At 45.8% G+C, this 22,363-nt stretch overlaps 1 pseudogene; it reads left to right on the top strand.

Moving 5' to 3' along the window:
* The first annotated feature begins 7,407 nt into the window (after window positions 1–7,407).
* LOC116524604 lies at window positions 7,408–17,980 on the top strand (annotated as a pseudogene).
* Window positions 17,981–22,363: the final 4,383 nt, after the last annotated feature.

Raw genomic sequence — 22,363 nt, forward strand, 5'->3', positions numbered from 1 at the left:
GGAAGGAAGGAGCAGATTAGACTAGGGAACGTGGTCCTCTGACGGCTTTTGCTGCTGGGAGGGAAGGCCCTGTGGCTTGGAGGGAAGCTGTAGTGAATGGAAAAGGGGAAATAACCACCAAAACGTATTTTGAGGTCACAGTCGACTGAACTCTGGCTGGGCATGGTGGCTCACACCTGTAATCCCAGCATTTTGGGAGTCTGAGGCAGGTGGATCACTTGAGCTCGCAGAGTTCAAGACCAGCCTGACCAACATGGTGAAACCCCATCTCTACAAAAAAGACAAAAATTAGCCAGGTGTAGTGGTGGGTGCCTTTAATCCCAGCTCCTAGGGAGGCTGAAGCAGGAGAATCACTTGAACTCGGGAGGTGGAGGCTGCAGTGAGCCAAGATCACGCCACTGCACTCCAACCTGGATGACAGAATGAAACTCTGTTTCAAGCGAAAATAAAACAGACAAAAAACAAAAACAAAGTGATCTCTGTGGAGGACTTTTCTTTACACTGTAGACACATCTTTAGCCGGGTACAGGCTGCTCTGGTGGCACAGAGGTGAGCTATCTAGACGGAATCGGGTGCTCATGCGTGTTAATTCCACCCAACTCTGCTACTTAACTACCAGTATGACTTTGAGCAAGTCATTTCCCTTATCTGAGCCTCAGTTTCCCTTTTGGCCTATTGGTTATAGTCCCTAACCTGTCTGCCTTGTAGGGCCATTGTTTGGATCAAAGGAAAAGAGATGGAATATGCAAAAGGATTTCTAGACCTGGGAGTGCTCTTTGAAGGGAGGCTGGGGTGCCCATCACTGACTCATGATTTCAACTCTTCCAGTGTTCACCACTCCCACTGTGTTGCGTGGTTTCCCAGATCTAGGGAATCCATGGTCCTTATGGATTACAGGTGTGAATGTACAAGCTTGGATACCTCTGAGCACACATTCCAAGCTGCAACTCAACTCAAACTAGATTAAGAAAAAATGGAATTTATTGGCACATAGAACTAAGTCAAGGACTTCAGGTACAGCTGGATCCAGGATTCCAACAATATCCTGGAGCTTTTTTTCTTTTTCTCTCTGCTTCCTTCTGCTGGCTTCATTCTAAGGCGAGCCTTCCCTACTCCATGAAGGGCCTCCAGGAAGCTCCAGGCTTCCATCATTCTTATAGCTAGCAATCTCAATATTTTCAGTGAAAGTTCAGGGATTGAGTTTTGCTAGATTCTCTTGGATCAAGGGCCCAACTCTGGGTGTACCACTGTGGTGAGGGACACTAGAGGGACCTGAGTTCCATGCCCACCTTTGGAGCAGGGGTGGAGATAGCAGTATCTGAACCCGGCATGGGGAGAGGTGGCTCAATGAAGCAGGAAAGAGCAGATGCATGCCAAACAGCAAAAGCAACTGTCATCAGTTGCCAGTGGCCTGGGCAAGGGGGTTGTGAAATCATGAGGTCTGCAGATCTTATCTCTGGGGCCCCTTCCTTCTTCTTGGGGCTGTCTCCCACCCCTGCACCATTAGCTGGGAGTGGCACAGAACTACTCAGATGAACTGGGCCTACAGAGCCAGAGGAATCTGTGGGTCTGGGAAGGCAGCCAGGAGGTCAGGCCTTTTTGGCTTGGGGTGGAAGGAGCCTGCGAAGCCCTGGACTCCCTCCTCTCCCCAGCGCCTCCCTGCCTGGCTGCAGCTAGATCCCTGGAGGCAGGCAAGCTCAGAGGGCAAGGGCGAGGAGTGCACTGATAGAAAGAGGAGTGACAGGACTGAGGAGGCCTGAGGTTAGGCTTGCTGGGGAGCCATCTCTGCCTTAGGCTGGCATAGGTGTGCCATCCATGCACAAGGCCCCGTGCCTAGATGGACCCCATGCTCGATGTAACACTCTACTCTTACCATCTTGAAATTCTTCATGGTTTTTGAAGCAGGTACCTCCAGTTTTCATTTTGCATAACCCCCAAAAGTTATGTAGCCAGTCTTGGTCTCAGTCTCCCCATCTGTGTCAAGAAAGTGATGGACCAAAGGACCAGAGGAGCTTGCAGGTGACTTGCTGCTGACAGCAGAAACATGTGGTCTTCCAGGGGAGCTTCTCTGGGCTCACAAGTGGTTATTTCCCCTGGGAAGGTCACCCAAAGCTGCCCCATGGTGCCACCTCCTTTCTCCTCCTTCAGCTCTATCCTCTGAGGGGTAGAAGGAGCTAGAGCTGCCATCACCCAGGACTCAGAGGGCACTGGACTTCCTGTCATCACATACCCGTTGGCTATACCCCCCATCTGGCACCATGTTACTCAAGGTGTGGACTGTGGACCAGCAGCCCTGGCATTCTCTTGGAGTGCATTTCTCTTAGAAATGCAGACTCTCGGGCCCCACCCAGACCTACTGAACCATAATCTTCATTTTAGCAAGCTCCTGGGTGATTCTCAGGCTCATTAAGGTCTGAGGAGTTCTGATGAAGGCTCATTAAGCCTCCTTACAGGGCATGCCTTGGGCCTCAGGACTGGGCAGGACAGCCTTGCTGGGTGGATAAAGGCACAGAGCTGGAGAAGCACAGGGTGTCCACATTTGCTCCAGCTGCCATGACAGGTATTCCAAGCTGGATGGCTTAAACAACAGAAATTGATTTTCTTGCAATTCTGGAGGCAAGAATTCCCAGATCAAGGTGTGGCCTGGGATGGCTTCCTCTGAGGCCTCTGTCCGTGGCTTGTAGGTGGCCGCCTCTGTCTCTGGGTTCACATGGCATTCACTCTGTACTTCTCTGTGTCCTAATCTCTTCTTATGAGGACGCCACCCATCAGATTGGGTTAGGGCTCCCCAGTGAACTCGCTCAAACTTAATGAGCTCTTTAAAGATCACGTCTCCAAATATAGCCACATTCTGAGGTACCTGAGGGTTAGGACATCAATGTATGAATTCAGGGAGGGATGTGACATGATTCAGCCCATGACACATGCGTGCACAGGGGGGCACAAAATGGAAGTCAGCAAGTGCTCACTATGTGTCAGGCTTGGAGCCAGGTGCTCTGCGTATTTTTTCTCACTTAATCACCAAACAGCCCTGAGAGGTACAAAGTGAGCCACAAACACTGTCAAGGTCCCTCTGTGTGCCAGGCACTGGGCTAGGCACACACATACATCATGGCACGTTGTCCCCACAGAGTCTCCTCCTCACACTCACAGGTGTGAAACTTGAGACCCAGAGAGGAGAGAGGAGGTGCTCTGGGTCACTCAGGGCTGGGGCCGGGACTCAGGTGTTCATGGTCCATTTTCACTCCTCCCTCTCCACTTCCTTGCCTTGCTGCTTGGGAACAGTGGGTTTATAAGTCACTCTACATTGCCATCGTATAAATGAGAGGGTTTCTTTTTTTTTTTTTTTGAGACAGAGCCTCACTCTACTGCCCAGGCTGGAGTGCAATGGCACAATCTTGGCTCATTGAAACCTCCACCTCGCAGGTTCAAGCGATTCTCCTGCCTCAGCCTCCCAAGTAGCTGGGATTACAGGCATGTACCAGCATGCCTGGCTAATTTTTGTATTTTCGGTAGAGATGGGGTTTCATCATGTTGGTCAGGCTGGTCTTGAACTCCTGACCTTAGGTGATCCAAGCTCCTTGGCCTCCCAAAGTGTTGGGATTACAGGCATGAGCCACGGTGTCCGGCCATGAGAGGGTCTCTAATTGTGGAGGACAAAAAGAAGTGGTGAAAAACATAAAAAGATACCTGGAGGCTGGTGGGGTGTCCTAGAAAAAGGCCACACCCATACTAGGCCCCAAGGCTGGTGTGTGACGAATGTGGAACCCCTGGTTCCTTTGCAGTTGGGGTTCTGAAGAAACTTCAGCCTTAGCAAGGGAAGGAGCATGTGCTCCAAGCTTGCCACGATGGTGGTTCCTGTGGTTGCATTTTGGGACACACTATGCCTTGGGGAGCAGAGCTCACAGAGTCATCTTCAGTCTTGGTAAGCCCCAATTTCCTTCTGCCACTCTGAGCTCTCTTTACCTATTCCTCATTGGGACATTTGTGCATCTACACTGGCGGTCATGGGATCTTTTTTTTTTTTTTTTTTTTGAGACAGAGTCTCACTCTGTCACCCAGGCAGGAGTGCAGTGGCGCGATCTTGGCTCACTGCGACCTCTGCCTCCGGGGTGCAAGTGATTCTCCTGCCTCAGCCTCCCAAGTAACTGAGATTACAGGCGCATGCCACCGCACCCGGCTAATTTTTGTATTTTTTTTTTAAGTAAAGATGGGGTTTCACCATGTTGGACAGGCTGGTCTTGAACTTCTGACCTCAGGTGATCCACCCATGTCAGCCTCCCAAAGTGCTAGGATTACAGGCGTGAACCACGGTGCCCGGCCTGGTCATGGGATCTCAAAGCAGGCATGGCCCCTGGAGGGACCCAGTGGGCCAGTCTATTGACCCTTGTCTAGGTCACAGACTCCTTGAAGAACCTGAAGGGAGCCATGGCCCCTGTCCCTAGGAGGCACACAGACACACCTGGCCAAACTCAGCTGCGGGAGCCTCCAGGTGCAAGATTCTGCGTTAGAAGGCTCTACAGCACCTCCGCTGTTGGCGCACACCCTGGGGGATGAGCTCTCACTTCTTGTTGTGGCTTCCCCGGGGCCTCGGTGCACCACCCTGGTCACCTCTTTTCATTGGAGCTGACTCTGCCTCCCAGTGGCTTCTTTTCAAAGGTCATTGTTCTGCTTCTCAGAGCCACCTGGAATGAGGTCACCGTGTCCTCCCTGTGATACAGATGAGAAGATAAGGATCTACATCCCCTGGGCTTCGCCCCTCTCCATCGTGTTCAGCTGTGGCTCTTTCCTACAGGGCAGGCATCCAGTCCCTTCCCAGCCTGTCGTGGCCCCAGACACACTTCTGTTTCTCTGTGTTCTCATTAAGGGCTGGGACCCAGAACACAGAACTCCAGGTGTAGTCTGGCCAGCCTGAGGAGAGCAGATCACTCACCCCGTTTGTTCTGGATATTGGCCCCCATTAATGTAGCTCTGGAGACAAACATAACACAGCAGATCCACTGAGCATGGGGTCAACAGCTGCACGGTCACATCTTCCCTTTCCTCTTTCTAGTGTTTGTGAGGTTTTACATGGAAATCCCAGGTTCCACCAGATACTTGGTTTACTATCGTGTTCCTTTACTGCTCATAGTGCCTCAGCCAAAGGCATCGCCACCCTGAGCCTCACTTTCCTCACAGGTTTGTTGGGATGGTGAAATGTATAAGGTCAATGTTGGGCTTGGAAGTGTGTTAATGTTTCTGTGTGTTGTTGTTTTGGAAAAGATTTCTGGTTGCTTCCAAAATCCATTTCCTCCTTTTACATGGAAATAAAACTTTCACCTTGGCGTGCAGACACTCAGCACAAGACCACAATTCCCAGTGTGTCTTGTGCTAGATGGAAGGAGAGGGCACCAGTGTGCGATAGTCCCTCCTTATCCACGCTTCCCACAGTTCCTGTTGCCCAAGGTCCAGAACAGCAAGTTATTTGGAGAGAGACAGAGGTCACATTCACATAATTTTTATTACTGTATGTTATTGCTTGTCTTTCACGGTGCCTAGTTTATAAATTAAACTTGATCATAGGTATGTATGTATAGGAAAAAACATAGTGTATATAAAGCTTGGTACTATCTGCAGTGTCAGGTGTTCACTGGGGACTTGGAATGCGTCCCCACAGGTAAGAGGGACTCCTGTACTCAATTGCCAGTTGCGCCTTTGAAGAGCGGAGTGTGTCCTCTCTCGTGACTCCCTCTGTGGATGGTGTGTAGATGTGTGGGGCGCTATCTTGGACACCTGGGTGAGTGCAGCCCATTGGGATGGCAGAGCAGTAAGACAGACACAGCCTGGGACCCTGACAACCTCAAAGAGCAGCCTCAGCCTCCTGAGAAGGACTTGCATGTAGTAAGAGGTGAAGTCCTATTCTGCATAAGCCGTATGGTTTGTGTTGCTCAGCGCAGCCTTGTCGCAGCCTAATCAATGAGGTTTTGAGGCATTTTGTTTAGAAGAGGCAGGTACAGGCTCAAATCAACAGGGAAGAGGAGAGGAACTTGCAAATACTCTAAAGAAGCCTCTTTTTTCCATTCCTTCTCCTTCTTTCCTTCCCTCCTTCCATTTCTCCCTTCTCCTCCCATTCGATCCTTGAACATGTATTGGGTTCATTTTCTGTACCAGGCCTTCTGCTAGGCACTGTGGATACAGAAATGATTAAGGCACAGTGTCTGCTGTAGACTAGCAAGGGAGACACAGGACATGTAGACATGTCCTCAAGTCCATGTGACAAGATCGCCATGGAGGGGTTTACAGGGTGATGGGTGGACTCGGAGAAACAGCCACCTCTTTGGCTTGGGAAGGTGGGAGGGAGGGAGTCAGAGAATTATGGCTTGAGTTGATCCACGTGGGCTGAGTAGAGGCTCTCCAGAAAGAGAAGGGAGAGAGCAGCATTCCAAGTGGAGGAAACAGCTTGTGCAGAGTACTGGGAGTGTGCAGGAGTACTGAGCGTACAGAGTACTGGGAGTGCGCAGGAGTACTGAGCGTGCAGAGCTGTGGGCTCTTCGTGGTGGAAGCGAGGGGTGAAGACAGCTGATCAAGGACTTCCTTGCTGCAAAGTGCCCTGCCGGAAGTCAATTCCCTTCTGAGGAGCACTGAGCAAGAAAGAAACAACTGCTTTGCAAACAAACACCTTGTGTATTTATTTCCTGTTTTCCTCACATCTCTCATCTTTTCCCCTGAATGAGATGCCTCCTGGTTTTACTTAATTTCCACAGGAAACTTGAAGGAGCAACATCTGTCTAAATTCTCCCTAATGCACTCCAGATTTTCAGGGTCAGAATGTGGCCCCTGAGAGGCATGGTCTCTGTGGGGTCAGAGGTGACAGCCCCAGAATTGGGGGTTTGCGCCAAGCCCCTCATGGCAGCGGAGTCCAGGCGCCTGTTCCCTGCACAATACAGATGTTCAGCAAGGATTTTGCTGGGTGTGTAATGAGTGGCGGCCCCTGGAGAGGGGAGTGCGGGCCTTGTTCCCACGGGCTCCTGCCCAACGTTCCTGCGTTCCTGAGTTTTATTTTCCTAGGAGAGGCTGGAAGCCGAGCAGTGCTCCAGCTCCACAGCAGCTGCCCCTGCTCGGGAAGGCAGCAACTTCTTTCCTCACATCGCCTTGGGACGTTGGCCTCCCAGCCCGGGGACATTGTTTTGTTCATAGCTGCATGCTAATGGTATTTATTTAGGGGATACTTTCTCTTCTGCCACCCACGAGGAGGTTTGGAGCAGAAGGAGCAGAGCTGAGCCTCCAGGGATGGAGGTCTGATCCTGAGGAAAGTGGCTCCCTCTGTTTGAGGCTCAGTTTCCTCATCTTGCATGTGAGTGAGGTGGATGGCCCAGGTGGCCTCTAAGGTGATGTGTGGACAGGTGTGCATGTTGGAGTCAGGTAGGCATGTGTTCCGCCTGCGCCGCTTGGCAGCTGCATGGTCCTCGGGAGGTCCTGAACCTTGCCGGTGCGGTGTCCTGGCCTCATCTGTGCATGGAGGACGTGGGACCAGGTCATCTTGAAGGGCCTCGAGTGTGTAGTGAGGAGGCCAGGAGAGCCCACTCTTGACAATGATGCTGAGGAAAAGCGTTTTGTATTCTCCCTCTTGGAAAAATATTTCTAATTCTATGCCTGTTGAACCAAGCAATGTCAGCACAAAAGAATTGGCCTTCCACTATCCTAAGAAAACTAAAGCAGAAACAGTAGAGCAAATACCGCATGCGCTCACTTGTAAGTGGGAGCTAAACATTGAGGACACGTGGCCCCAGGGAGGGGAGCAACAGGCACAGGAGCCTACTTGAAGGTGGGGGATGGGAGGAGGGTGATTTGGGTACTATGCTCATTGCCTCAGCGACGAAATAATCTGTACAGCAAACCCCTGTGATACTCAATTTACCTATATAACAAACCTGCATAGGTACCCCTGAACCTAAAATAAAAGTTAACAAAATAAATAATAAAACAAAACATATGGGAGGCCAAGGCAGGCGGATCACCTAAGGTTGGGAGTTCGAGACCAGCCTGGCTAACATGGTGAAACCCCATCTCCACTAAAAATACAAAAATTAGCTGGGCGTGGTGGTGGGAAATCCCAGCTATTCAGGAGGCTGAGGCAGGAGAATTGCTTGAACTCAGGAGGCAGAGGTTTCAATGAGCCGAGATCGTGCCACTGCACTCCAGCCTGAGCAACAGAGCAAGACTCTGTCTCAAAATAATAATAATAATGATAATAACAATTTTCTAACAAAAGAAGAGGCATCCACGGTTTACCCTTCCTCCCACCTCTTGTCCCCAGTCTCCACAGATCAATGGACTATTTTTGTCTAAAGCATTACTAGATGACTCGTTGGAGTGTCCTCCTCCTGCACTCTGCTTTACTGTGTCCTCTCACTCACCTTGGCCCTTTTCAGACCCTTCAACGGTCCAAGCTACAGCCTCTCTGGAGCTTTCGTTGTTCAAGGGCGACGAGGCAGCCCCAAGGGGTGAGGGGCTGGGAGGGAAGGCAGGGTGGAGGGTTAGCTCCTCCAGTGTCTTCATGCGTGTCTCCCACACCCTCCATCTCAGAAATGCGAGGTGCTATTGGTGTGTGATTATGTCGGGCCCCCGGGTTCCCCGTTCAAGATTTGGGAGGTCCCCTGTGCCTGCTGCAGCCCCTCCCACTGCTCCTGCTGGCTGCCTCCCCTCTTTCAGACCTTGGTGTCCTGTCACTCTCCTTGCTGACGCCTTGTCTGCCCCCCGTCTCATCTTTCATAGCTCTAGGCACTTTTTCTTCCGAGAACTCATCATATTTGTAGTTATAGACGGATCTTGTCCTCTCCCATGTGATGCCTGGTTCTTGCAATGGATTACAAATGCCAGGAGGGCAGAGGTCATGCTGGCCTTACTGTATTCCCATTGCCTCACATAGTGCCTGGGAAATAGTTGGCTCTGGACAAATCATAATGACTGAAGAAATGAATCACCCAGTGAATCTAGAATTTGGTGGCAATGTGAGCGCAACAGGGGGTGAGTGGCTGCAAGTCGTGTGAACCACATAGACTTTGGGGCTGACATGGTGGGTACTCAAATCCTAGTGGTGACCCTGGGACTCCAGGAGAGCAGGCTATTTTCCCTCTCGGCCCCACAGAGGAGAGTGTCTCAAGAAAGAGAAGGTGGTCACCTGTGTTGAAACGTTCCTGAGAGGTCAAGGAAGAAAAGGACTGGGATGTGTCTATTGGGCCCAGCCACAGGAAGTTATGATGACCTTGAGAAGAGCAATTTTAAAGGATTGGGGAGTCGGAAACCAGACTGTAGGGGAGGGAGCAGGAGTCGAGGAAGTGGGGATTGTGAGTAGAAATTACTCAGAGACTATTTCTAGACACCAAACCAGGAATGGGAGGAGAGATGTCGTTAGCTGTGTCTTACCGAGCAGGATCACATCAAAATTCACTTGGAAAACATTTAGAATAATAAAAATGATTCATCCACTAGATGGCTAGCAAAATTAGATGCCTCAACCCCCAATCCTATTTCTCACCAAAAACTAGACTATGAGAGTTGAAGGAACCTCAAAGGCCAGAGGATTCCATAGGCAAGGGTCCTAAGGCCCAGAGAGGGTAAGGGACATGCCCAAGGTCACACAGCAGATGGGGGGCAAAGCCAGGTTTTGAAGCAGGCTCCTATATGCCCAGTCCACGGCTCTTTTCCCATATTCCATGTTTTTCTTTCCTCTGTCCTTTCTAAACCGTCCTTTTTAACTCCAGGAAATGGGAACGTCAGTTACTTTTAGTTTATTCAAAATGAGTAAAACGGGTAATGGTTTTTCCCCCTCAATGTATCAGATCCAAAATATGTCTCATGTAAGAGCTAACTGGGATGAGAAATGGTCACACAGTGAGAACAAATATTTCTTTGACTATTAAAATCTCCAGAGTCAACCATAAACTGGCACAGATAACTGGGCTCAGCTCTCCTTGCCTAGCTGACAGAAGAAGCCTGGCAGGGGCTATGTGTGTGTGTGTGCATGTATGCATGTGTGTGTACACGTCACCACACGTGTGTGTAGCAGGCTCCCTCTGTGGAGTGATCTCCAAAGTACCAGGACAGAGTACCAGAGTACCCTGAATCTGAACTTCTCAATACCATTTATCACATTATCATCATGATTAATTCTAGCAAAATACATATGAAAGTTACCATCTTAATCATTTTAAGTGTACACTTCAGTGTGTTAAGTACACACAGGTTGTGCAACCATGACCACCATCCAGAATTTCCCAGAAATCTTTTTATCTTGTGAAATTGAAACTCTGTACCTGTGAAACACCAGCTCCCCATTCCTTCCTCCCACAAGGCCCGGGAAATCACTATTCCAATTTCTGCCTCTGAGTCTGACTTCTCTAGTGACCTCCTGTAAGTGGAATCATATGCTGCTTGTTCTTGTGTGACTGGCTTGTTTCACGCTCAGTACCTCTTTGAGTGGGATCCTTGTGACCCCAGACCCCTTGAGACATCCTCTCCTTTGGCAGAGGATTTGGTCCTCGTTTGAAGAGGGGTAAGCATCCCTGGGAAGAAAGCACTTCAGGCTTTATTGGGACATTTTCTTCAGTGCCAATCAATGAATAATTTCTTGAGAGCAGGTTTTGATGAGGTAGGGGTGACCCTGGTTGAAATCCCTGATTGATTATGGGTGGGAAGAGAGAGAGAGACCTAATGACAGAGAAAAAAAAATTGTTCTGCCTGGAAAAATGTTGCTGGGATCACTGTAACTGAATCAACGAAACAGCAATTCGTTTTATCACACAGCCAACTCCGAAATCTATGTTCCTGGGTGTGTTGACCTCATGTCCTGCTCTGACTTCATTCCTTGGGGAGTCATAAATGAAGTGTCCTCAAACGACTGCTAGCAATAATCGTCATAATACTCTTGTATTTTGGTTGCATTCTACACGTTAGGATGCACTTTCATTTCTATTATTTTATTTGATCAGAATGACAGCGGTGTGTGGTCATTAGAATATGACTTATCATCTTCATTTTTCAGGTGAGGAAGCCGAGGCTCAGTGGGTGGAAGGAACCTGCTCAGGGTTATACAATCATGTGTCGGTAGCACTGGACTGAGAACCCACGTCTTTAGTTCAGGCCTCTTTCCACTGCTCTATGTTTTGCTGGTGTTTTCTCCCCTCTACCTCCCATTTGACCTTAGACTCGATCCTTCTCCAAGAATAATGCGTCACTAGGCAGATGCTCAAATGAGAAACCCGAGTCATCCTTGACATTTCCTTGCTCCAGTTTCATATCCAGTCTTAAATTAAGCCCGCCGTTTTTAATTTCTGCATATGTTTTCAATACTCCCGCTTCTCTGCAAGTCTGGACCAGCAGAGTCCAGGGCTTTTTCTCTTACCTGGAGTTGATCCTTTAGACTGCCATCATGCCCTTTCTGTTCTTTTCTTCCTTTTTTATTTCCCAGGAAATGTGGATTTGTAACAAGGTTAGACAAGTTTCCATATTGTAGAATTTCTCAGAGCTTCAGACCTGCTAAGAATGATCACAGTGACTTGCCAAAATAAGGAGTTATGTGTTTGCCATACCCTAAAATTACTTTATCTTTCCTGGACCCCTGAGGTTCCTCTCTGTCCTCTCCCCCATTTGTTTTCCACAGTGAAGCCACATACACCTCTGCTAACTACAAAGCTGCCCTCCCCACACCACCCATGTTCCTCCTACCCCTCTGGCCTTCCAGTCCCTCTGACATGTGGTAAGATGCACATGCCCCGCCAGGGTCCCATCTGCCAGGCTTGTCTATCCCCAGTTTTGGCAGTGTCAGCTGCGAGCACTCACAGTTGCCTCTGCAAGCCACCTTACCAGGGAGGCCACATTCCCTGGGGTTCCAGGAGCATCTCATAACAAATATCTGACTTGGTGTTTGCAGTAATTTACTTATTTCTCTTTATTTTCCAAAAGCTGGGACTACAGGTGTGCACCACCATGCCTAGCTAATTTTTTTTTTTTTTTTTTTTTTGAGACAGGGTCTAGCTGTGTTTCCTAGGCTGGTCTTGGACTCCTGGCATATTAGCCTGTTTTCACACTGCTGTAAAGAACTACCTGAGGGTGAGTAATTTATGAAGAGAAGAGTTTTAATTGACTCACCTTTCTGCATGGCTTTGGAGTCCTCAGGAAACTTAAAATCATGGCAGAAGGTGAAGGAGAAGCAAGACATATCTTGCATGGTGGCAGGAGACAGAGAGAGCAAGGGGGGAAGTGACACACTTTAAAACCATTGTCTCTCATGAGAACTCACTCACTCTCATGAGAACATCATGGGGGAAACTGCCTCCATGATCCAGTCATCTCCCACCAGGCCCGTCCTCTGACACATGAAGATTACAATTTGAGATGAGATTTGGTGGGGGACACAGAGCCAAACCATATCACCTGGCTTCCAGTGATGCTCCTGCCTCAGCCTCCTGAGTTGTTGGAGTGAGTCACTGCACCAGCCCAAGATTTACTGTTGTTAAAAGGTCATGATGCTGGTGAGGCGGTCAGGAGCCAGGCATTCTGATACACAGCTGGTAGAAAAATCAGTTAGTACAGCCATTAGAATATGGCTCTCTGGGGCAGAGAGTTTGTCTCTGCGTTCACGCCTGGATCCCAGTGCCCAGAACCATGCCTAGAAAAATGTTGCTTGGATTATTGTAAGTGAATCCATGAAACAGCGATTAGTTTTATAGCACAGCCACCTCTGGAATTTATGTCCCTGGGTGTGTTGACCTCACGTCCTGCCCTGACTTGCCTGGCACTTGGGCACTCAATTAAAATGTGTTGAACAAATGGAAGATAATTTCACAATATATCATCAACCTTAAGTTATATCCCATTGTTTAGTAATTCCGCTTCCTAAGGAAACTCCTAAAAATTAGGACAAAGATATTTGTATAAGGACATTCCTCACATTCATTTATAAACTCAGAAAACTGAAACCAACCTAAGTGTCCACAGGATGGTGACTAGCTTAATTATGGCACATCCACACTGTGAAATCTGATATAATTGATAAAAATAACATATTCAAAGAATATTGGGCATACAGGATTATGTTTAAAACTCTATATACAGTGTAATCTTAATTTTTGTGGAAAAAAAAAAACCACATTTGTTAATAGTGGGTTGTAGTGGCTTTTACTTATTTCTTTTTCTCTTTATTTGCCAAAATGTCAAAAATGAACATGCATTACTTTTGTAGTCGGAATAAAAAGCTGTGAAAAGGAAAGCATAGTTAATAACAAAATTGTGAGCAGCTGGGAAAAATGAAAATAACTTGTAGTAGTGTTTTTCCCATTAATACTTCATAATAGATCATTTTATGGTGGGTTAAAAAATACACCTCTTTATGAAACTGATCTGGCTTTGTCTGGACAACAATGAGAATTAGATTTCATGAGGCACTTTGTGTTGTTTTCATGTTCTTAGTGTCTATTTTTCCATGACTTGGAAAATCTTAAAATACTGGCTCCATTTAAAAAAAAAAGTTTCACAACTCATTTGACTGGAATTGATTTCTCCTGTGGCTCTGGGGCTTTGTAAAAGGCATCAGGATGCCACAAGGCATTGACCTTTATTCTTTGTCGTGGTCAGAGAATTTCCCTATGACTGGCTCAAGGTTTTCAAGAGGAAGGCAATTAAATGACCTAGCACAATTGCATGGATCCTCGGCCCTGGGCTTATCTTGATTAGGAGGAAGTGGCTATCTACTTGTTCCAAATTTAGAACATAGAAAAGAGCCAGATGTCTCAGCCTATCATACAGAGAAAGACTTCACCCATTGGGTCTTTTGTCCTGCTAACTGCTTCCCTGATGTCTGGCTGTGTCCACCTTGACGCAGAGTCCAGGGACCTTGGGTCATACTCTCCTCTTCCCAGCGAGTCTGTCCTAGCTTCAAAGTCCAGAGAGAGGCTCATTTCTGTGCTAAGATTGAAAAGATGCTGGGCACATGCCTGCTGAGAGATTCGTTGGCTTATGCTAAATGTTCTGTCATCTCTAAGACTGAGTTCAGAGTCCTGAGGCTGGTGGTCAAGACCCTTCACCATCTGGCCCCTTGCTGCCCCTCTCCCACAGTTCATTTCTACTACAGCGACAGAGAAGTGTTTAAGAGCGGGAACTTCGGGGACTAGAAATAGATGTTGTCTCTTCTCCCAGGGAGCTTACAGAATAGTAGGATAGAAATTTAGCACACGGAGGGGAGTATGTTCGCAGCCCGGCAGAGATGTGGCCTTGAAGACCAGATTGCCTTCTTTCTAGCTGTGTGATCTTGGACAAATTATTTATACCTTTCTGTCTTTGTCATCTTATCTGTTAAAGGGGCATAATATTAATATTACTAATAATGCCAAATTCATAAGATGTATGTGAGGTTTACACTATTTGATGTGTGAGAAGCACTCAGTACAATGTCCGCTGTATACCTTCGTCCCTCAGTATCCAGAGGGGATTGGTTCCAGGACCCCTCCAGGGATACCAAAATTTGAGGATGCTTAAATCCCTGATGTAAAATGGTGTAGTATTTGCATAGGACCTGTGCACATCCCCCAGATTCTTTAAATCATCTCTAGATTACTTATAATAGAAAATACAATGTAAATGCTATGTAAATAGTTGTTATACTGTATTGTTTAGGAAATAGTGACAAGGAAAGGAGTCCGTACACGTTCAGTACAGAAGAAACCATCCATTTTTCCCCCTGAATATTTTCAATCCACAGTTGGTTGAATTCATAGATGCAGAACCTGCAATATGAAGGGCTGGCTATAATCAGTGCTTAGTACATGTCAATGCTTAGAGAAAATTCATTCACTTGGAGAAAATTTGCTGAGCTCTGACTAGGTGCTGAGCACTGTGCCAGATGCTGGAAATTCAGAAGGGGATAATGCACAGTCCCTGGCCTCATCCCAAAAGAAACCCGTATTTTATTGATGGGAATAAAATGGGAACTGACCAAGGTAGCATAGCTCCAGGCACCTTGTTCCAGAAACCCTGGTCTCCTCTCCTTTCCAAATGTTCCATGCACTTTTATGCTTTGTGCTATTCTTCCTTATCTCGAAAAAGCTTTCCCTTTTCCTCAGCCACTGAAAACATTCAAGATCTAGCTTATGATGTGTCATCAACAACCTGAAGTCTTCCCTGACCCACAAACCAGAATCAGGGACTCTCCTGTGTCTCCATCGTGCTCTGCATAAATTCTCTGCCTCTCATCTTCCCCTCAGCCAGGGTTGGTCATTAGAGGAACATCTCCCAATAGGCTAGACGCTCTTTGAAGGCAAGTTTTATGCTTCACTCATTTCCATGTCCCAGTGTCCAACACAGGGCCAGGCACATTGTGGGTGTTTAGAAAATGTTTGTTGATGAAATGAATTAATGAATGAGAGCACATCTGACATCGTTGTTGCTTTAGTAGTGAGGGGAGATGAGGAAGAGAGATGCTTCCTTTCCAGCATAATATTCTACGAGACCGCAAAATTTGCTATGCAAATAGTTGGGTACTTTCTACTAATTCCATCTGCTGCTGTGAACAAGGCTAAATTTACTTAATCATAGGAAAGTTGGAGAAAGTGCCTGCCCAAGGGGTCTGTCCTGAGTGTGGCTTTCCTATTTTAGCACTGTCAGGAGCATCCTGAAAGGGTTAAGACCCTTGCCTTGGTGCTGGTCTTGTGCCAGCCCATTTGCTGTTCACAGTGTAGAACATCATTTAATTGGAAGTGGAAGCCAATATTAAGGCCAATATTGCAACAGAAATAATTGAATGTAAGAACCACATGTGCTTTGGGGACTGGGACACAGAAATTTAATTTTAGTTTCCTCACTTATTTATTGGGAGATCTAGGGAGGCTCTTTCCCCTCTCTGGACCTCATCCATTAAATGGGGATTGTAGGAGATGGGAGGGAGTTGCGGAGGTTGGACTAATTAATCTGTAAGTTCCTTCCGGCTGTGATATGCTCTGTCTGTCACTTCCATGATATCAGATCAACAACAGGCCAACTGACACAAAGTTGCTGGAAAGTGATATGGATGGAGTTCTGGGAGAGGATCCAGTCCTTGTGAGGTCAAGCTCATGGTTTAGGAACCAAAAGTTCAGAAATGCTCTGAAACCACAGAAGATCAAATCTACCCACTGGAGACTCAGCATATATTTGCTCAAAATTGCAAACTAAAAGCAGACTTTTTTGAGTTGTTTAGAGGATGCCTGACTTGACCTAACCTGGGTGGTGGGTATATAGGGTGGCTCATGCAGGGAGAGGCTCTGTCTGCTGTCTGGGACCTGCATTGTACTAGAAGGAAGCATGTTCCTGGTCCGCCCACCCTGGCCATCAGGACAGAAATATTCCTTGCTTGGGTCTTGCTCAGGTAGTGTGCTTTAAGAACCTGAAGGGTGTTCTTTTGACTTGCTATTTCATGGCGACAACAGTAGGGTCAGTTGAAAAGAATTGAAGCCCACATTCAGAAGTGACTTACAACACAGATGTTTTTGAAAAAAATTGAGAGATAATTCACACACCGTAAAATTTGCCCTTTCGAGTATCTAATTCAATGGTTTTTCATACATTCCCGAAGTTCTGCAATCATCTCTGCTAATTCCTGAATAGTCTCATCACCCAAAAAGATATCTTGTATATGTTAGCAGTCACTCCTATTCCCCTCTCCCCTGAGCCCTTGGCAATCAGTAATCCACTTTTGTCTCTGTGGATTTGCTTCACTTTTCATATAAATGAAATCATACAACATGGAGCCTCCTGGGTCTGGCTTCTTCCATTTCACATAATGCTTTTAAGGTTCATTTGTACTGAATATATATTTTTCGGAACAATTAAAAATTGTAGGCTCCCACAGCGCAGTGCAGCCGCCACCTGGCCCAACCAGCTTCCTGGACCATGGCCAACCTGAGTGCACCTTCACCGCCATCAAGCCAGACAACATGCAGCGTGGCCTGGTTTGCAAGATCAAGTGCTTTGAGCAGAAGCGATTCCACCTTGCGGCCATGAAGTTCCTCTGGGCCTTAAGAACACCTAAGCAGCACCACATTCACTGGAAAGACCGCCCATTCCTCCCTAGGCTGGCAAAATACAGGAACTCAGGGCCTGTCTTGGCCATGGTCTGGGAGGGGCCAAATGCAGTGAAGACAGGCCGAGTGATTCTTGGGGAGACCAATCCAGTGGATTCTAAGCCACGTGCCATTTGTGGGGACTTCTGCATTCAGGTGGGCTGGTGCATCATTCATGGCAATGGCTCAGTAAAAAGTACTGAAAAAGAAATCAACCTATGGTGTAAGCCCAAAGAACCCACTGACTGCAGATCTTGTGCTTTTGACTGGGCTTATGAATGAGAGATGGACACAGCAGCAATCTCTTTCAGGACTGCTTGGAGCGCCCTTGGACATAGCTCTTCATTGCACTGACTTAGAAGCAGAAGCAACAGGATTGATCATTCTTTTCTAGAGCATATTTACCCATAAAGCCATGGAAACTGGAAAAAAATTATATATGCCTATCAAGCTTCAAACAGCACACATGTGAGTTTGGTGTGATCTACCAACCTCTACTTAGTAGAACGGATCGAGGGCTGGGCTAGTCTGGCTAGGTCTGTTCCAGGTCCTCTCTTGTTCATTAGTCCAGTTCAGTTTTGGCCATTTAAGAATGATGCAGACCTTTAAAATTAAGAATAAAATCTTCAATATTTTCATGTTTTTGTTTCATCTTTGCTGGCAGGTTTAAAAGTCTTTTCCCTGCCCAATATTATTTAAATACATGTACATATTTTCCTGTGCATGTATTTAAACCATACTTTCATGGTTTCCTTTTTATGTTTAGAGCTTTAATTCTTCTGGAATGTGCAAGTGATGTGAGGTGGGGATCTACTTTTTTTTTTCTTGTATGGTTAAGCAAGTTGCACTGCCACACGTTTTTTCCTCATTGACTTGGAAACAATAGCATTACCATATACTACTTGTGACATATAGTTGGGACTACTGTTGCGCTTTCTTTCCTGCACTGGTCCGTCTTTTGTTCACCTGCTAACATACAATGAAATTTCTTGCCCCTTTATGATATAATCTAATACTTGTTAGGATACGTTCATATTCTCACTCACATTAAAAAATCCCTCGTCCTTGCTGTGTGTTTATTATTCTACCTTAACTTTGTTAACATAATATGCTTCTTTTGTGTAATGTGCCTTGCCACATTATTTAAGAATTTTAAATTCTGTCTTAGCAAACAATTAGAAGCCAGTAGCTGTGTGACATGTGATAGGTAAAGTTGGCCAAGCCTTCATGGATTGAACAGAGACAGGAAGGATGGGAGAACCAAGGAAACACTACGTGGGGGCCTGAGACACCAAATGTTTATGACAGCTACAGCATCCTTAGAGCAGCTCTAACTGCCACCTTAGATCCTGAGGACAAGAAACACCTCTGACATGACTGAGAAGAGAACCACAAAGGCCTTGGTCTTTGAGCTACAAAAGCTTCCTCTAACTTAGGCGAGAGTGGAAGACACTTCTGTTTTGTTTAAGCCATGATTATATGAAGCTGAATATAATCCCAACTAAATCACCCCAACTTCATTTTTATATTTGATAGTCTGAATTAGAATTTGAGGATGGTGTTAATAACACTGATGACAGTGGACATTTTTCTGGTTATTGATGCAAACAGGACTGCCACTGGTATTTCACCAGTAAGCTTCTTGCTGGATTTGGTTTTACACAGAGTACATTTATCACTTTAAGAAAATGCATCATCAATGGTGATGATAATGAAATGTTGAATTTTCTCAGATATTTTTGTCATCTATCAAAATAATTATATGGTATTTCTGCTTTGCTATATTGAGATAATGAATTATACTAAGGTTTTTCTAAAGTTGAAACATACATACAACCTCAGTCTTTTTTTCTATATCTCCTCTGTTCGCTTCCTTACATAGATGCTCCATTATAGCTCTTGGCTCTCTCCTCAATGTTACTTTAATCATTTTTATCTCTAACCATTTCTTCTGAGTTCTGGGAGAATTGCTCAAATTTGTCTTCTGATTTCTTGCTCCCCAAAGTGTGATCCATGGACCAGCAGTATTGGTATTACCTGAGAGTTTGTTAGAAATGAAAATTCTTGGACCCCCACCCCAGACCTACTGAATCTGCATGTTAACAAGATTCCTAGGTAATTCATGTGCACATTGAAATTTGAGAAATGATGTAAAATTCCTGGCTGGGCATAGTGGCTCATGCCTGCAATCCCATCACTTTGGGAGGCTGAGGCTGATGGATTGCCTGAACTCAGGAGTTCGAGACCATCCTGGATAACATGGCAAAACTCCGTCTCTACTAAAAATACAAAAAGTTAGCTGGACGTGGTGCTGGGCACCTGTAATTCCAGCTACTTGGGAGGCTGAGGCAGGGGAATCACTTAAACCCGAGAGGCAGAAGTTCCAGTGAGCTGAGATCATGCCACTGCACTCCAGCCTGGGCAACAGAGTGAGACTCTGTCACACACGCACACACACACGCACACACACACAAAATGCTATAAAATTCCAGCAAAGGAGGGAACCTTTTCCAAGTTTCCTCTGACAATGCAGCCTTTTCCCACTATTACAGTAGTTTGGTTATCTTAGTAGAAATTTAGGAGAAGAAGGCTTTGGATTACCATTGAGGATTGGAACTCTTAGTGGCAGGATATGAGGAAGGGCAGTTGGCTGCTGTACTTGATGACATGAAATTAAACGGACAGCCCAAAGGTCATCAAAATCACTGGTAGGCCTCAATCCAACAAGAAAGAATCCCTGTGTTATAATTCTGCAGGGCAGTGGGCCCTCCTCCTGAGGGTCTTGCCCATATTTGTTTGACAGATCGACAGATGCCAGTTGATATATACACGAAAGCCTCTTGTCCTGTGCTGATGGAGAGGAATAAAGGGATTCCTGTAGAGTGGTTTGGTTTCAGGGATGCATTTTCCTCTTTTCTTGGCAAATGGAAGAAACTCCTGAGGTTATTGATGAGACAGATGTCCTTCTGTGCCCCAGGACTGTGCCTGAGGGCTGCCTAGGGGTTGGGGGAGGGAACTCACAGCCCTGAATTATGAGTATTTGCATATGGAAAGATAACACTCTTTTAAGGAAGACCTCAAATTGCCTATACCCAGTTCTCACCCGTCATGGCAGCATTGGCTGGAAAAATATGGGAAGGCACAAAAAGCTATTGAAATGATTCTAAAGAGGAAAAGAATCTTTCAGACAAACTGGCTTATTCCTTATTTATCACAACGAAACCCTTTATTCCCTGGAGAATGTTGAAACAATACCAGCACATAACTCTCATTGTGGAAATGAAAAACATCCTACCTTTCTTAATAGTTTCATGAAACTGTTGTCTCAACAGGAAATTCTGGTCATTGTCACACATTCTTCTTGTTTATTATTGCTAATAATAACCCTTGCATCACTATTATGCTCTAATCTTTACAAAGTTTCTCCACACAAAGTAGCTCATTGATCTCTCCCGACAATCTCCTGAGACAGAGCAGGGCAGGCGCATGTTGACGGCCCATTTCAAGGAACTGATGCTTAGAGGAATTAAAGGAGTTTCTCAAGGGCCCAATGGGCAGTAAATGGCAGCAGCAGTGTTCAGACTAAGGTTTTCTAGCTGCAGGGGAGATTTCCAAAGCACATTTGGCCAGGCTTAGCCAAGCGTCTTTGATCCTTAATCTTCCCAGTGCAACTATTTTGCCTTTTTGCAGTTTGTGCATACACAAAACAATAAGAAGGATCTCAATCCACATGGAAAGTTCACTCTCCAAAGTTCTGTGCTAATCTGCAATGCTTTAGTGAGATGGCATTCTTCAGATTAGACTTAGATGGTTAGCCATCTTCCGTTCCCTAGAAACTGTCTATATAAATTCTCTTGTACTTATTATACACCATTGTTGAACTTATGCCAAGGATTTACTACAGCCCCAAATAAGGTGCGATTTGTTACAAATCAGGAACAAATAACTGTTTATAAGTTCTTTTTTTGTTCCCTAAATTTAATTCATCTTACCTGATGAGAAGGGTGAAGGCGTCTTATTTCTGGTGTTCTGTGAACGTTCTTCTACACCTCATTTTTTCTACACTGAACATTTTAAATGTCCCCACATGTTCCGTTTATTCTGCCGTCTCAATGCCCTTGCGTATATTCTCTTTCCTAGAATACCCCTTACCTTCTCCACCTTCTTCACTCTTCCTACCCTTAAGGGGACCTAGCTCAAGAGCTATTCCTCTGTAAAGGCTTTCAGATCCAAAGTTAGACATACTTGTGTTCCTAAAAGCACTTCGAATGCATCTCTGTCATACCATAGACCTATCACAGTGTGAAATGTATTTCATCTAGCTCCATATAAACTGGGAATTCCAACTGGATTGGGAGCTACCTTGGGGAAGGAAGGACATCTTATTTCCCTTGAGCTTGGAACCTGACCACTGATAAGAATTCTTTAAGGGTTGATTTAATTCCCTTCTGTTTTTAGTACATCAATAACTCCTTTTGACCAGATATCACTTTAGTTTTTTCAGTTTAGCTGACAGGAAAGTCTTAAAGGAGATTCTGCAGATAAGGTAGGAGTGAGTTTTTATAGCCAATTATTTTAAAGAACAGGAGGTAAGGTAAACTTTTCTCACTGATTTATCTTAGAGTCTATCTCTTTGTGTCACCAGGTTAGAGTCATTTTAGTGTAGAGCTTCTTTTTCAATATCCTGTATGACTTTCTCCGGGACCAGCCCATCTAGAGGAATTCTGAAGTGTCTTTGGTACCAGGGCATTTCTCCCCCAATTCCTTTACAATAATTCTCAACCTTGACAAATACATTGGAATCAATTAGGGAGTTTAAAAAATACTGGGGTGAAATTTTCATGGGGTCCCCTTAAGTCTTTCACTGAGTTTGAAACTGTGCAGGCACAGACTGACACTCTGAGAGACCTGGCAAGTAATAGCTCCTGGAGGACTGTGAGCTCAACAGAGATTTTGGTCGTATCGGTGCTGATAGATGTTGGAATTCTGACTAACCATATTAGAGTCACCTTACTGAATACCCTAGACATTTAGTTGAGACCTCAGAAAGGCTGTGTCTTATTATCTTTAGAAAAAAGTGAACTGCCTTCCAGAAAGGAAGTCACAAAACTCTTTGGAGTTCCCTAGAAATGTCCATGTAAATCCTGTTTTGTTCTAGGGAACATAACACCCATTCCCTAGAAACTGTCTATGTAAATCCTCTTGTACTTATTACATAACATAGTTGTGTACTTATGCCAACTTAAGTACACATAAATTGAACTTACACCAAGGATTGACTACAGCCCCAA

This window comes from Sapajus apella, unplaced genomic scaffold, assembly GCF_009761245.1.
Source record: "Sapajus apella isolate SASKATOON/1434 unplaced genomic scaffold, GSC_monkey_1.0 scaffold46, whole genome shotgun sequence".
Classification (NCBI taxonomy): Eukaryota; Metazoa; Chordata; class Mammalia; order Primates; family Cebidae; genus Sapajus; species Sapajus apella.